General features: G+C 46.1%; 1 protein-coding gene and 1 pseudogene across 5 annotated transcripts in view; one reads left to right on the forward strand and one right to left on the reverse strand.

The window, feature by feature from the left end:
* NMNAT3 (nicotinamide nucleotide adenylyltransferase 3) overlaps nucleotides 1-14,097 on the forward strand; it is a 121,924-nt gene that overhangs the window by 36,219 nt on the left and 71,608 nt on the right. The window lies entirely within an intron of this gene.
* LOC136314452 (DNA-(apurinic or apyrimidinic site) endonuclease 2 pseudogene) lies at nucleotides 1,187-2,581 on the reverse strand (annotated as a pseudogene).

Here is a 14,097-nt window from a genome sequence, read left to right on the forward strand (position 1 = left end):
GTAAAAGCCCAGCTCTAACCCTGCAACATCAGCTGACTCACAGGCAAGCTCAGGAGGCCACAGCCACTTTCTAAAGACCACCTGCTGCACAGTCCTTTGTCAGGCACAGTTCTTGAGAGTCTCCACTGTTTACCAAACACCTTCCTAGACAAGGTTTTCATATTGCGTCTTTATTGCATGTGTGTCTTTTCTTTCTGAAAACTACATAAAGAGTCCACACTTAGGGAAAAAGCATATGTGTATAAAGAGGGAAGTCCGAGTCTGTCTACTCCTCCTGCTATGCCCTCAACGTCTCCCCTTCCCTAAGAGATGATAACTTACTGTTTGATGTGTACCCATGCAGTAAGGTTTTTTTTCAATTATATATTGTTTCTGTATAGGACAAACAACATAAATAGAGGGTTTTTTTTTTTTGTTTTTTGTGTTTTTTTTTAAAAAAACACAGACTTTATTTAGGCAGATACATTTCCCAACAAGGAAGGAAAGGTTTTAAAATTTCCTGGAGCAACTGATTCCTGTGTATTTCTTTTTCTTTTTTTCTTTCTTTTTTTTTTTTTTTTGTATTTTTCTGAAGCTGGAAACAGGGAGAAACAGACTCCCGCATGCGCCCGACTGGGATCCACCCAGCACACCCACCAGGGGGCGATGCTCTGCCCACCAGGGGGCGTCGCTCTATTGCGACCAGAGCCACTCTAGCGCCTGGGGCAGAGGCCAAGGAGCCATCCCCAGCGCCCGGGCCATCTTTGCTCCAATGGAGCCTTGGCTGCGGGAGGGGAAGAGAGAGACAGAGAGGAAGGAGAGGGGGTGGGGGTGGAGAAGCAGATGGGCGCTTCTCCTGTGTGCCCTGGCCGGGAATCGAACCCAGGACCCCCGCACGCCAGGCCGATGCTCTACCACTGAGCCAACTGGCCAGGGCACCTGTGTATTTCTTACAGGAAGGTGGGAAGTGTGGCGGGGGACTGGGCTGCAGCATTAAGGCTCCTCACCAACGAGGAGCTAGGCAGGAAGGCAGGAAGATGAGGAAGAGAGGCCTTAGAAGAGGAAAAGAGGAAACAGAAGAATCCTTGAGGAAGGTGAAAGAGGAGGGGAAGGAAGTCTTGGGGGAGGAGTTGGCAGCTTAGGAAGGTGCTGGCCTCGGATCATGTACAGAGTTGACCATGCCAGACATCCCTAGGTCCGGGTTGGTTCAGCTGGGCCTTCCCCAGAGGAAGAAGTTGCAGCAGGAAGAGGGGTCAGTGGGAGGACCCTGAGGCCTGGAACACATGTAGAAGTGACGGCCCAGGTTGGGTCCTGGCTTCTTCACAGTTCGCATCACACATGGCTCCCTGTGGTCCCACAGAGGGGCGTGGGCAAGGGCCATGCAGCACAGACTTCCACAACAAGGTCTGTACCTCCTTCTCATCCTTGACCTCTGAAGCCTTGGCCTGCACCTCCACCATTTTGGCCATCATCTCGTCTTCTGGAATCTTTGGGGTCCCAAGGGCACCCAGGCTAGGCATTTTCAACTTAGGAGACGCCTGGGCACAGCTGGAGGATGGCTGGAAGTAGTTCATCAGGGTTTTCTTGGCCTTTGCTGGAGCCAGCCTGACTTGGCCAAGGCCTGGTTGAGCGCTCGCGGGCTTTGTTTTGGCGTTCTTGGGTTTGACCATTGAGCTGCAGTGCTGACTGCTTGAACACAGGATTTTCTTTGAGATGAACTAGAAAGTGAAGGATCTTGAGCTAGGTGCCTGAAAACTTGGGGAGGAAGCAGGTGCAAAGAGGTGGGCACTGTTTTGCTGGCACACAAGACACACTCAATACTGCACCCACAGGACAATGGTCAGAGCCCATCACTTCAGGCAGCAAGAAGGAGGCCTGGAATGTGTTTATGACCAGGGTCCTGTCCCCCAGCACATAGCCAATCTGGGAGCTATTGTTCAGAGAGCGTGTACCAGTGATTGTCGACTAGTAGGTAAAGGCTCCCTCCTGCTTTGGCTGGAAACAGCGGTAGCTATCAACAAAGGCCCCTACGTGGGACCCAGCCTGGCAATCCAGGTTATTGAGCAAGACATCCATCCACTTGCGTCCTGGGTCCTCTTCAAAGCATTCCAGGTTGGCTGCATCCCAGTGGTCAGTGGGGCAGTGGGTCGTGTTTAGGTCAGCCAGAATGATCACATGACAGATCTTGTGCTGTGTGAGGAGGGCCCGGCCTTCGTTGTCCAGAGCCCGAAGCTCCTCTTGAGTGAACTCATCCATGTTTCCATAGCAACCCACATCCCCATTCTGAGTGGCAAGTAGGCCACTCAGTCCTTCTTCAGCAGCCACTGGGGTAGCGCTGTCCTTACAGGAGGTGGCTACACCAGAATAGCCACTTTTGGTTGAGGCTGAAGCTGAAATAGGAGCTATAGCCCTCAACGATAGCCAGGGGTTCTGTCAGCACATCCCTGGTCACTTTGGTCTCCTGAAGACAGAGGATGTCAGTGTCCAACTTGTCCAAAATGCCCGCCATGGCCATGGCGGTACAGTTCTTGGGCTCTTTGTAAAGCACCCCTTGCAGAGGGCTACAGATCCCATTAATGTTCCAGCTCACCATGCGCAACATCTTAACAGCAAACTGCTAATGCCTCGCAGCCTGCTCCAAAAGTCGGCATAAGAAAACAGCTGAACACGTCCAAATCCCCATAAATAGAGTTTTTAACCAAAATGAGATAATAGCTGTAATATTGCTTGCCAACTTGCCTTTTTTAACCCAATATTTACTCATTAATAACCTCTGATGTCAGTATATGAGCAGTACATTACTTTTTTTTTGTATTTTTGCAAGATTAGAAGCGGGGAGGCAGACAGACTTCAACATGTGCCTGACCGGGATCCACCCGGCATGCCCACCAGGGGGCAATGCTCTGCCCATCTGTGGTGGAGCTCCGTTATGGCCGGAGCCATTCTATCGCCTGAGGCAGAGGCCATGGAGCCATCCTCAGCACCCAGGCCAACTTTGCTCCAATGAAGCCTTGGCTGTGGGAAGGGAAGAGAGAGACAGAGAAGAAAGAGGGGGAAGAGTGGAGAAGCAGATGGGCACTTCTCCTGTGTGCCCTGACCAGGAATCAAACCCGGGACTTGACACACCAGGCCAACGCTCTACCGCTGAGCCAACCGGCCAGGGCCAGTGCATTACTTTTTAATAGCTGCATAGTATAATATAGAATTTAACCATTCCCCTCTTGGTACTAGACATTTGGGTCTCTAAAACTTTTCACTATTACAGATAAACCTTCAGAAAAACATCCTAGTACCACATGCTTGCGGGCATCTGGCCATATTTATTAATAATTACACTGCGTTTTTTTAAAGATGTGCTCTCCCAACACACACATAATCTATGTAGCCCTCTCTAAGCTATGAGGTTAATTTGTGACAAGTTTCTTATCAAAATGTTTGATTGAAGAACTAGCCATGTTTTCTTCATGTGCTCAGCCCCCTGTTTCAAGAGGGGACATTGCTCAGAGCTATCCCCAGGGACCCAGTAGTGTGGCATCCTGCTTCTCTTAACCTGTGTTTTATGGGCCTGACTGTCCTTTAAACCCTCTCATGTTCCACTTGCTGGAGGCAGGGAGTTGAATTCTGACAAATACCACGAAAGAACTGTAGAGTGTTTGGGTTGGTTTTTGTACAAACTGAAATCCTCTCCTCCTGCACCTCTACAGGTATATTTGTTTTCTAGTGCTGTTGTAACAAATTACCACAAATTTGGTGGTCATTTAAAAGAGCAGAAAGTATTTTCATAGAGTTCTGGAGGCCAGAAAAGTAGAATGAGTCTCCCTAGGCCCAAATCAAGGTACTAGCAGGGCTGCATTCCCTTCGGAGGCTATAGGAAGATTTGTTCCTTGCTTCCTCCAGCTTCTGGTAGCTGCTGGCATTCCTTGGTTTGTGGCCACATCCCTCCAATCTTCAAGGACAGCGTTACCAAATTTCTCTCTTTTCCATCATTACATAGCCTTCGTGTGTGTGTGTGTGTGTGTGTGTGTGTGTAAAAGCTTCCCTTTTCTCCCTTCTATAAGGATACTCGTGATTGCTTTTAGGACTCTCTGGGTAAATCCAGGATAATCTTTTCATCTCAAGATTCTTAACTGAATCACATCTGCTAAGACCCTTTTCCCAAATAAGGTAACATCTATAGGTTCCAGGAATTAGAACCTGATATCTTTAGGGAACAGTAGTCAGCTGACTTCAGTGGAATTTCCCAACCTCTTTTTCCGATATACTTTAACTTACTGCTGGGGCACACTTAATATTTCCTTTGAACTCTTTCGAAGAATGTATTTTTATTCATAAGGAAGGCAGAAATAGATATTATTTCACTCCGTGCATTAAAAAACAGACTAGAAAGTCAAGGTCAGACAAAATCTCTGGCTGCTGAGCTTCTTAAACTGGAGACTACATAGCATGAACCACATGTACAACTGCTACAAGTTAAATTATAAATGTGCCTGGCTTCCCTTTTTAATTTGGAAATATTTAGCCGCATAATAGTGTGCATGTTCCAGTTAGGAGGAAGTTGAGAAGCCCTCTGTTCTACCTTTCCTTCTGCAGATCAAACCACATCGAAACCATGCAATTTATTTTAGATGTGGATACAACTGTTCTACTGTTAGAAACAGTGGAGAGTGTTGGGCTACATTAAGGACAGAGGGCAGGAGAAGCACATACCTACCTCTCAGGTGGTTGGCGGTGTCAGAATACAAGGATGAGGTTCGTGAACACATGTTTAACTGTCAGTGTGTCTGCTCCTTCAGACTCTCCAGTCCTCCTTGTGAAAGGCCTATCACAGTTTTGGACATGGCCCTGCCCTTGTCATGTGAATGCTAATGTCTTGTACTTCCATTTCCCAATTTCATAGCAGACCTGCATGCTCATAAATTAAACTGCATCACTCAGCACTATTGTATGCATTCTAGGGTTTAGTCCAGAATGGCCCAAACTACTGTCTGTTTCAGCAGAACTCACCTTGGCCACTGCCTGTTAATATATCATAGAGACATTACTACAGCAATTTGAGAATGCAGACCAGGCAGGTGTAGAACACACTCCCTGCACAGAAGGGAGATGGGAGTGGCCCAGAGGAATGAGCACAAGGAGGTTTTGGCTCCTCATTTCAGAGAGTGGGGCATAGGTGGACCTGCCCCACCAGAAACAGAAGAGGTGATATGACTGCCTGTCTTCTCATAAGGGATCTTGAATATGAGTGGCTCGAGTTAAAAAAATAGTAACAAGTCAGTTGAAATAAAGTAAAGAAAGTCCTATCTATGGCTATTTTTTGTCACTTTCTAAGCCAGTGAGGGGAGTTAAAAACATACCAGAATGCCCACTTAACCAGATTGTCAAGGGTAAATGAAATAGAGTGATGCTTTGCTTCCCAGTAGACTAAACACTTACTTATGTAATCAAAACAATACATGCATATGGTTTTTTAAAAATTCAACTAATTTAGGGCCCTGGCCGGTTTGCTCAGTGGTAGAGCGTCGGCCTGGCGTGCAAGGGGTCCCGGGTTCGATTCCCGGCCAGGGCACACAGGAGAAGCACCCATCTGCTTCTCCACCCCTCCCCCTCTCCTTCCTCTCTTTCTCTTCCCCTCCCGCAGCAAGGCTCCATTGGATCAAAGATGGCCCAGGCGCTGGGGATGGCTCCTTGGCCTCTGCCCCAGGCGCTGGAGTGGCTCTGGTTGCAACAGAGCGACACCCCGGAGGGGCAGAGCATCGCCCCCTGGTGGACAGAGCATCGCCCCCTGGTGGTCAGAGCATCGCCCCCTGGTGGGCGTGCCGGGTGGATCCCGGTCAGGGGCATGCGGGAGTCTGTCTGACTGTCTCTCCCCGTTTCCAGCTTCGGAAAAGTGCAAAAAAAAAAAAATTCAACTAATTCAGAAAGGGGTTTAATAAAAAAGTTACAGCTCCATTCCTATCCCCTTGCCTACCTCCCAGAAGTAGCCTCTTTAGTCTTATTATTTTGGCGGTTAAATGCACAACTTTAAATTGTATTCTGATAAGATAATCATTGATTCTGATTAGAAAGTACTGATTTAACTCATTTATATTCTGCACTCTACTCTTTCTCCTTCCTCTCATTTTTGATGGTTCTATTATTTTTATTATTTTATTAGTTACCTTTTTTACTTTAAATGATATACTTCTATCTCTTGAATTACAGATGGTAAATTGCTTAATATCCATTCCCCCTTCTTCTCAGAAACAAACCCACTTTTGTTGAAAGCAGCAGTGTGTCATCTAAAAAAACTTCAATTCTTAGTTGTCCTTGTGATAGAGACAATCATGTCACTGTGTTCTGGCCGCTGAAATCTAAGCAGAAGTTGTTGGGTGGGGCTTCAGGAAAGCACTCTATAAGGGGATTGATTCAGCAGGTGAGACTCTCTTGCCCTTCTCCCCTCTTTCTCCTCCTTATCTGGAACACAAATACAATGGCTAGAGCTGCAGCAGCCATCATGTGACCATGAGGCATCATTGAGGGTAGATTAAAGCCATGTTATAAGAATGACAGAAAAAAAGAAGAACAAATCTAGAGAGGTGCTTGAATATTGATGATATCAGAACTGCTGCACTCTCCCTGAACTGCCTACCTTCCCAACTCATTTTATGCGAGAAAAATTAATTCCCTATCTTTAATGTGCTATTCTCCCCATATCTATTACTCACCACCAGCTTTCTTTTTTGTTTATAAACTGCAATCACTATGTCAACTCTTCATGAGGAAGAGGAAAATATTGATGCCTCTCCCCATCTACACAGTCTCCAACCACTTCCCTCATGGTAGAGGTATTCATATGTTACGATTATTTTTTTGTATTATTATTCTGTCTTCACAGGTAAGCATTCTCTGCCTTTTACTAGATTAACTATAAAAGTAGAACATCATTAAAGAGCATCTAAGTCATTTTGATCACATAAAGGTTCACTCCAGGGTCAAGTAGCCCTGGACCACTCAAAGGTAAATTCCTAATATTAAGGTCAAATAAATTTTCTTTTTTCATATTCCATCAAGGGCTTAAAATTAAGTCACATTTTAATTTGCACTATTTTTGACCGTGTGTGTGTGTGTGTGTGTGTGTGTGTGTTAGTGTTATAGTTGAAAGCAGAGTTTTCATGTAACTTCAGTTTACCCAGCCTCTCAGCATTCACCTTTTTCTTAGAGGTCCATCTTTTCCTGTTCTGCCCTGAGCCGTTACTCTGCAGCCTGTAAACCTCTCATCCTAGTTTGTATCCCTTGTCTTCTGCTTTGTTGGGGGGTTTTTGCCACTGGTTTTCTGGAACACATCCTCAAAGAACTTTTTAAGAAAGAGTGCCTCAGAGGTCAACTTAGAGTTCATTTACATCTAAAAATATATTCTATCTCATTCTTTTTTTCTTTTTTTTTTCGTTTTTCTGAAGCTGGAAACAGGGAGAAACAGTCAGACAGACTCCAGCATGCACCCGACCGGGATCCACCCAGCACGCCCACCGTGGGGCGATGCTCTGCCCACCAGGGGGCGATGCTCTGCCCATCCTGGGTGTCGCCATGTTGCGACCAGAGCCACTCTAGCACCTGAGGCAGAGGCCAAGGAGCCATCCCCAGCGCCTGGGCCATCTTTGCTCCAATGGAGCCTTGGCTGCAGGAGGGGAAGAGAGAGACAGAGAGGAAAGCGCGGCGGAGGGGTGGAGAAGCAAATGGGCGCTTCTCCTGTGTGCCCTGGCCGGGAATCGAACCCGGGTCCTCCGCACACTAAGCCAATGCTCTACCGCTGAGCCAACCGGTCAGGGCTCTATCTCATTCTTACATGTTGGTCTCACTAGAGAGAGAATCCCAGATTCATAGTCGTCTTCTCTTGGAAAGGTTGCAGGAACTGCTCGTTGTCTTTGTGTCTAATGCTGTAGATGAGAGATCAGATGCTACTTTTATTTTTATTCCTTTGTCTATGAACTTTGCTTTTCCTATTCCGTGGAAACTTTTAGCATTTTTACTTTATTCTTAGTGTTCTAGTGTTTCAGATCAAGTGAATTATCAGTTAGGTTGATTCTGGTTGCAAGTCATGGGACACTAACTCAAACTGGCTTAATGTTTAAAAAGTGATGTATTGGTTCAGTCAGGGCTCTGGTTCTATTTCTCTGTGGTTCTCTTGGTTTAGGCAACTGGGTAAATCTCAGAAAACACTCCTGAGAAAACAGGAACCAAGGAGTCAAGGCAGAGGTTGACGAGCAGTAGAGTGTAGTTGGAGCCTAGCATCAGAGAAGGCTTACCAAAGGAGAGCTTTATTTTAAAATTTTAATTGTGATAAAATACACATAACATAAAATTTTCTGTCTTAACCATTTTTAAGTATATAGTTTAGTAGCATTAAGTACATTCACACTGTTACACAACCATCTCTAAAACTCTTTCATCCTGTAACACCAAAACTATACCCACACACAGTACAATCACTCCCCATTCCCTCCTCATCCAGCCCCTGGCAACCACCATTCAAGCTTCCATCTCTATGAATATGATTGTTCTAGGAACCTTATATAAATGGAACCATAGAGTACAGTATTTGCCTTTTTCTGACTGGCTTATTTAATTTAGCATAATGCCCTCAAGGTTCATCCATGATGTAGCATATGTCAGAATATCCTTCTTTTTGAGGACTAAATATTAGTCCATTATATATATATATATACATTTTGTTTAGACACTTGGATTGCTTCTACATTTTAGCTATTGTAAATAATGCTACTATGTATATGGGTGTACAAGTATCTTTTTAAGACCCTACCTTCAATACTTTTACATATATACCCAGAAGTTGAATTACTAGGTCATGTGATAATTCTATTTTTAATTTTCTGAAGAACTGCCATACCTCTGTATCATTTTCCATAACCTCTGTATTATTTTACATTCCCACCAGCAGTGCGTGAGGGCTTCATTTTCTCTACATCCTTTTCCAACAGTTGTTTTCTGTGTTTTTTATAGTGTCATTTTGATTTGCATTTCCCTAACAATTAGTGATATTGAGCATCTTTTTATGTATTGAATACTTAGGCCGTCTGTATATCTTCTTTGGAGAAATTTCTATTCAAGTTCTTTGCCTGTTTTTTAACCAAGATACTTGTTTTTATTGTTGTTCAGACCTTTTATGATGGCCTAATATAAGCTGAGTGCCAGAGGCGCAAAGTTTAATAGGCAGAAATGAGTAGAAAGGGCATTCTAAGCAGAGGGACCAGCAGGAGCAAAGGCGTGGAGATGACTGTGCTGACGTGTTCGGCTTCCTTGAGACACCAGGCTGTGTTGGGCAGTAGGCACATTAGGCCGGCAGGCAGCACTGAAGCAGGAAAGGCACAGCTGTCTCTGCCTGGGTTGAGCCAGAGCAAGGAGGATGTCCTTCTGGGGAGCACTGGTTGTGAAGACAGTTCCACCAAATACAGAGCTGCCCTCAAGAAGGCCCCTGCAGTGCCTGAGGGGGTAGTGAATGCAGCTGAAAGGGGTGTGTTAGGGGCTCAGAGCAGTTTCCTCTAATATTGGGCTCTGAGCTCACAGTGTCAACCAACAGTCATGTTTGTTCAAAATTTTCCCCACAAAACTCTCAGTACAGTTCCACATGGGAGTTCAGTAGCTAACCCTTCCTAGATCCCACACAGTGGGGTTTCCTCAAGCGCAGGAACCGCCTCTTCAACTGCACCCCAGATGATGTAGCTGCCTGGACTTGAGGGACCACAGAATGCAGAAAGTACCCAACTTTACACTTTGGACTCACACTTGGTCCAGGGAAGTGCACACACTATCAGGGGAAGGCAAGCACGGCGGCCTCCTGAGGTTTACCTGTTTGGATGCTCTGGACCACAGGTAACCGAATACCTGGCCAGCAGTAGCTGCAGCAATAAAGATACTTTAGCAGCTCATGTAATAAAGGCTGGAGAGAAGTAGTACCAGGTTAATGCCGTGACTTCAGTAGATCAAGTCTTTAGGTTGCCCTTTATCTCTGCAGTTCTTAGGCCTTGCTTTGTGGAGATAGGAGCGTTGTGGCAGTCCAAAGTGTCACACCCATACATCTCAGTGTCCAAAGAAGGAAGGGGCAGAAAAAGGGCCTTCTCACCATTGCTCTTTTGTCAGGTGAGGAAATCTTTCCAAAAGGCCACCAGTCATTTTCTCTTACATCTCATTGGCTAGTACTGGATCACATGCTCACTCCTGACCAATCATGGCAAAGGTGATTGACTGCTATGGTGGATGAGGTGCTGTGGTTCCCACGTGGATTCATGTCCACAGCCCATGAAGCTGAACAAAATCTGAATCTGTTAACAAGGAGAAAGGGAATGACCATGTTGCAAGAAGGACCAGCATTCTCTGCCACATCACACTGCTTCTGGAACATTGCTTATGGAAGTGAGCTTTCATAATTTCATTTTGGCTGCATTTTGTTTTACACATAAATTTTTATTTTATTGACTTAATGAGGCCAGCACAGGCAGGAGAGAGAATTCACATGAGCTGGAGGCCTGTGAGATGAAGCTTTACTGTTTTTATTCTAGAGCTTATACCTCCAGATGTCTGCATCTGGCTTTATTCTAACCTCTGGGCATGAAGTGCTTGTTAGTTCTTCTGGCCTGACTGGATTCTAGCTCTGTTCATTGGCTTTGATGCCTCAGGATCTACTTGTTCCCCTGGACGCAGGTCCCTCCTTGCCTGAGCCTCCCGGCAGCCTCTCTGCTCCAACTCCCAGGAGCCCAGTGCTTTTGGCATACACACTCGCAGATCACCATGTAGTACCGTGGCCTATACAAACAGCCATCAGCCAAAGTGTACCAGATAAATACTTCAGTTCTTCAGAAATTATTGAAGCAAATTAACCTCTTTGCTGGTTTTTAAACATATATAGTAAAGAGAGTCAACAAGTCCTGACTTTGTGGGAGGGTCCCTGGTGCAGGTCAGCTGGAGTGCTGTGCATGACTTGCTCATAGATGGTTGGGCTTCTTGGACTGCCCAGCCCAGGCTTGAGTGAGCTGGAACACCGGCCCCACTATGTCGCTGGTTCTATGCTGTGCAGGGCTGGATGCACTCAGACAGATAGTGGCTTCACTTGGCCTGCTCTCGCAGGAATAGGTATAGGAATAAGTCAGGGACAGTGGTATCTCTACACACGGTGAGCACATGTGAATCCTATTTCCTGCCTCTGTAATGAGAAGCTTCCTCTTCCTAATGTGTCTGATGTAGTCCTCATATGTCTCTTTAGTTTATCTTCATGGCACCCCATGGATGAGTATTGGGTTATCCTCGTTCCATAGGAGACTGGAGGGCTATTCAAGGTCATAGAGCTTGTAAATGCCAAGCTTTTTCCGTTACAGAGGTGCCCCAGATGCAAGCACAGGGAACCTCAGTTCAAGGCCAGAAATGCCCCTTGCCCTTTGCTGTTTGAGTGCATGTATCTTGTGTGCATGAGAAATGTTTCCCTATGCATGAGCTTTGGAGGAGACATGGACAAAGCATGTTCGACCCGTCCTTCTAGTGGATTCTAAAGCAATGACTAAGGGAGAAACAAAATAAGTTTTGTCTATAAACTGCCTACCATTTGGATCTAATTTCCAGTAACAATTATACACATGGTGAAATAGATGCTGGATGAACTTGGTTAAAATTTTTCATTAATCAGCACCCACGCCTGGCTCAGGTCTTCTTTAACTTCATAGATCACTACCCTGATTTGCAATTATCTGCTCATGACCGTGGTAGTCTGCCTATAGCTCAATAAAGAAGGGAAGATGGGCTGCTTGGCTTATAACTTCTGGAGGAAACTCTATTACATGAGGTGGGAAAGGGTTTCTCCAGTCTTGGTTATGTTATGTACCCAGTGAAATTCTCAAGTAAATACCTACCCTTGAGCAGCAAGACTCTTGCCCCCTCGTCCCTGCTGTGGTTCTCTGGGCCACCACCGGTCTATTCTGCCTTCCGAGAGCCTGGCCAGCTTCTCGCCTTTCTAGTTATTTTGGGATCTTGCTGTCATCCTCCTGTTGTCTTAAGGAACTTGATAGCAGTGGCAACTTGTTTTCTTTTTTAGTGAAGAATGAACTGGAAAGCTAAACAATGTTGCCTTCTTTGTTAGAATATTTTATTTTATTTTTTTGTGACAGAGACAGGAAGATAGAGAGAGGGACAGATAGGGACAGATAGGAAGGGAGAGAGATAAGAAGCATCAATTCTTTGTTGCAGCTCCTTTAGTTGTTCATTGATTGTTTTCTCATACGTGCCTTGACGAGGGGGGGCTACAGCAGAGCAAGTGACCCCTTACTTAAGCCAGCGACCTTGGGCTTCAAGCCAGCAACCATGGGGTCATGTCTATGAGCCCGCACTCCAGCCGGCGACCTTGGGGTTTTGAACCTGGGTCCTCTGCAGCTCAGTCTGATGCTCTATCCACTGCGCCACCACCTGGTTAGTCTTATATTTGATTTTAGGGCTGGCCCTAAAATTCAGTCCAAGGAAATTAGAATAGGGTGGAAAGCAGTTTAACAGAGCAGACACGGGGAGGAGGTGGGAAAGTAAGTGATGAAGCTTGTGAAACAGGTCAGGACCAGATTATATTGTAAGAAGCCATGGGTGCCACACCGAGTTTCAGCATTATCCAGAATGTGATTGGGTAGCAAGGGATTAAGCAGGGACCAGATATGCATGTTAAAGGTCCCTTGAGCAGCTGAGCAGAGGATGGATCAGAGGAGGTGAGACCAGAGGCAAGAGACAGTTTAAGAGGGCATTCAGATCCAATTGAGTAATAATGAGCCCAGCTCAAGGCGGTGACTGTGGAATTAGAGAGAAAGAGAGATGGATAACAAAGATATTGCAGAGCTGGAACTGACAGGCTGTCAAGGCCAGGGAGAGGGAAGAGCCTAGATGGCTGCCAGTTTTGTGATTTGGGTACTGGAAAGGCCATCGTGCCATCCCCTTGTCATCATTATGAACTGTTCTGCTTTTTGCTGCCATACAGGGAAGCCCCCAGGGCTATAGAGGGTATGGGACCGCTTCCCCAACCCCCTGTGGGCTCATTGCTCACCGCTGAACTGGAGCAGGGCCCTGGGCATGGACTCATGGATTAGGCTTGGGCACAAAAGGGAGAGGGTGCAAGAGTCAAATGGTGTGGACTCAGTATCCCAGAATGAGGCCCAGCCAAGGCAGCAGACATAATTTATGGTATAAGAACAAAATTCAAGTTCACAAGGGTACTGACACCCAGATCGGGAGATAGACGCTGACCTGGGACAGACCAGGAAGTGTTGGGAGCAGAAAGGGGGGCAAACCTGGGGCTCTGCCATTGTGATTTGGGGAACATTTCCTCCTCAGTTGCTGCTACATGCCTCAGCCAAAACCATGCTGGGAAGGGGCCAGTGCTCTCTGGCTATCGTTTTAATCTACTTTTCACTTTTACCTTGTTTCACAAGGAATAAGGTGAATATTCCCTATTCACTGGCCATGCTGCAGTGGGTCCCGAGGGATCCCTGCCCTCAGGGGCTTACAGTCTGGCAGGCAAGAAAAGTATGGGAACACAACAGGAAAGACAGTGTCACCTATAAGAGGCCAGGGGAGGGAGCACTGACTTCGGGTGGGCCACCAGGGGAAGCTCTGTGGGAGGGTTGTCCTGGAAGAGACCGTTCTAGCTCAGGCAGTGGCATAGAGAGAGGCCCAGGAGCAGGAAGATTAGGAGGACACAGCAGAGAATGGCAGGTGGTCTTCACATGGTGAGGATATGGAGCACAGGTAGGGAAGAGAGGGAGGTCAGGAGACAATTAGAAGAGGTAGAGTGAGGTCAGAATCTCCCTGATGCAGATAAAGGACATGGCCTAGCAAATAAATGCCAGCAGAGAACAAACTACTGAAAACTTTATCATTGGCTTAGGGCACTGGTAGTCAACCTGGTCCTTACCACCTACTAGTGGGCGTTCCAGCTTTCATGGTGGGCGGTAGCGGAGCAACCAAAGTATAAATAAAAAGATAGATTTAACTATAGTAAGTTGTTTTATAAAGATTTATTCTGCCAAACTTAGCGAAAATCCAACATAAAGTACTTGCTAAGTAATTATTATTATATGCTTTAACTTGCTGTAACTCTGC

The sequence above is a fragment of the Saccopteryx bilineata genome, chromosome 10, assembly GCF_036850765.1.
Source record: "Saccopteryx bilineata isolate mSacBil1 chromosome 10, mSacBil1_pri_phased_curated, whole genome shotgun sequence".
In the NCBI taxonomy this organism is placed as follows: domain Eukaryota; kingdom Metazoa; phylum Chordata; class Mammalia; order Chiroptera; family Emballonuridae; genus Saccopteryx; species Saccopteryx bilineata.